Source organism: Sapajus apella, unplaced genomic scaffold, assembly GCF_009761245.1.
Source record: "Sapajus apella isolate SASKATOON/1434 unplaced genomic scaffold, GSC_monkey_1.0 scaffold2890, whole genome shotgun sequence".
NCBI lineage: Eukaryota > Metazoa > Chordata > Mammalia > Primates > Cebidae > Sapajus > Sapajus apella.
The window spans coordinates 5,585-8,424 of NW_022439816.1; the positions used below are offsets into that span (position 1 = coordinate 5,585).

The window sequence follows — 2,840 nt, forward strand, 5'->3', positions numbered from 1 at the left end:
TAAATGTTGAGAAAATGACATTGATATGTAAATACATAAAGAACATGACTTCTGTTACTCCTTACTAATCTGTTGCAGGAACATAGAAAATCTTAAGGACTGGAAAACTTTTATTTTCATAAATACTGGTTAATTTGTGTGTATGTGGAGGAGCCAGAATGCTGAGCTATTTATTTTAAGATAGGGGAAAAATCCGTACCCTTTTAACAATTACAGGGCTGCAGGTTATTTACTCTATTCTCTTGGGACATTTTGTAATTTCTTTTTAAATTACAGATATATGAAAGAAGGTAATGGTTCAGAAGAAGAGGCAGGTAAATTGTGAGAATGGAAGGAACACGTGGTAAGAAAAGATAAGAAAAATAGATAAACTAATGCAAGGGGTAAAATGAGCAAGGACTAAGGAAAAATAAATAGGTTTTGATAGCAGGGAAGAGAGAAACAGTAAAAAACAAATGAACAATATGATTCATGTTTCACTTACTACTGTATTTACAATGTACTGAGCAAAGTCAGAGTAAATCTTATACCCAAACATTCTAAGATAACTATTTCCTTGAAACAGTAGAAATAGATCCAATAGGCTTTAGATATTGCAATCATCAGACATAAATATAAAATAAATATGTTTAGTATAGATGAAGTATTAGTATATAAAGTTCTGAACACAGAACAAGAAGGTTTTTTTCAATGAAATGTTTAAAAAATATTATGGTGTAGTCAAAGTTTAAAAATCAATGATAGATTAGCTAGCAGATTAGACACAGTTAAAGGAAAAATTAATACATTTTATGATAGATAAAATAAATTATATAGAATACAGTTCAGAAAAACAGAAAATATGGAATAAGTCTATATGAAGGATCCTGTGATATATTTCGACAGGTTTAAACAGGGATGTATCAAGAAAGGGAAAGGAGAAATGCTCAAAAAGATAATGGTTAAATTTTTTTCCTTTTTGTTAAAAAAGCTATTAATCTTAAAATCCAGAGGCATTCAAAAGATCCAAGTTATGCAAAGCTGGAATCTTGGGACAAAGGAAACCTATATATCCTCACTAGTCATTTGTACTATCCCTTGTTTCCTGTTTACTCTTTTGTGAGGTCACTCCACATTCCTGGCCTCTAGGCAATGCTTTCTATCATTGCTGCTTCCAATAAAACTGTTTACAGCCATTGTAATTTGTGGCCTTTTACCTGGATGTAGTCAGGGCACACTAATCTTCCAATCTGTCCCCTCTGCTTCTCCCTGGTTCTGCAAATAGCATTTTCCTAGGTGAGTCTTCTATTAATATATAGTTCCTAGTTAAGTTGTACCCTCCACAGATTCTGACTCCACGTCTTCTCATTTCTAACTTCACTATCATATGAAGATCAACGCTCTCTCTCCCATATCTCAGCTTTGTCTTAACTTTCTTCCAAGGAACTGGATTCCTTATGTTTCACACAAGACTTGAGAAAAGATGAGGAGCCAGAATCTCTTAATTTATCTCTGCCTAAATGTGCCCTGCTTGCCTTTTTATAATGCCACAGTTATACTGTGTTGATGTAGGTTCCCAGGATTTCACCAGGAAATACTCTCAAGTCTCCTCATATTGGCCTTCTTCTCATTTTATTTGGCTTATAATGTTTCACATCCCTTGTTTCTCGGAAGTACAAACAAGGTCTAGAAAGGGAGAGCCTACATATGTGAGGTAATTAACTAAAGCTCCGTGATTCAGTCTCCTTGTTAGAGAAGTTGCAAAAGAGAACTGATAGGCTGATTTCAAAAATAAAAACAAAAGGAGGAAAATCACAAATATTTTCCATATGAGAGAAACATTAGTGAGTTCATTGTTTTTTCTTTGTTTCTTACTTAAGTGTACATTTTACACAGCCCTCTTCTATCTGGAAGCTAACACAAATGAATTTCAAATCATCAGAAATTCATAAAGGATATGCATAATAATTGTTCCCCTATGAATTGAAGTCAGTCGCTAATATAATATAAATTAAGGCAAATATTATAGGGAAAATATGTTTTAATTAATTCATACATTTTTATTGTGTCATCCTTATACTCAATTGGGTTCTTAATAAGTTGCTAAGTGTTCTTCATAAACGTTTGAAGTTTTTAGGAATTCATGAAATGCATTCTTGTTTACTTGATATAAAAGTTAATTATAATCTCTTATTGATCTCAAAAAACAAGGAAATAATACTTTATGCTATCTCTAGTCTACAGTATTATTATTATTTTTATTCACCATAAGAAATTATACAAAATTTATGAATTATTTAATAAGAAAATGAAGATATTATTAATGGAGAAAATTTGGTAAACTAATAACTCAAGGATAAGGGAAACTAACCTCTTAGAAAAGCTGCGAAATCTATAATTATTTAAAATACTATTTATTAACATAACCAGCAACTATTTTATGTATATCAGAATATTCCTATTTTTTGAGCATATTAAGCTAATTATTGAGATAAGATGTTCCAATCTCAGGGAAATATTTCAATTTTCATAAAAACTACATTTTTGTTATTAACTGATATCCCTGAATCCTGAACTGGCTTTGGGGTAAATATTCATTGTTTTCCATTTAACATTTTATCTTTATGAAAAATTTATGTGATATCTGAAATATTACTTAATAAATTCTAAGCAGTGTTATTGTATTACAACTAATATTTAGAATTTAAAATAACTAATAAATTCTTATCAGCTTCAAGAAAACTTAAAACAAAATTGAATTCCTATAATTTCAGATATAACCACCCTTTCCAGCAACAACAATGAAAATATCATTAAAGTTTTACCACTGGTTTATTCTCTACATAATAAATGGATACTTT

The 2,840-nt window shown here is 30.4% G+C and overlaps 1 long non-coding RNA gene across 1 annotated transcript; it reads left to right on the forward strand.

Annotated features, from left to right (window-relative positions):
• The first annotated feature begins 989 nt into the window (after positions 1-989).
• LOC116547386 lies at positions 990-2,839 on the forward strand. The gene is made up of 2 exons (XR_004267046.1): positions 990-1,275; positions 2,754-2,839. It is a non-coding gene; the product is annotated as an uncharacterized LOC116547386 (long non-coding RNA).
• Position 2,840: the final 1 nt, after the last annotated feature.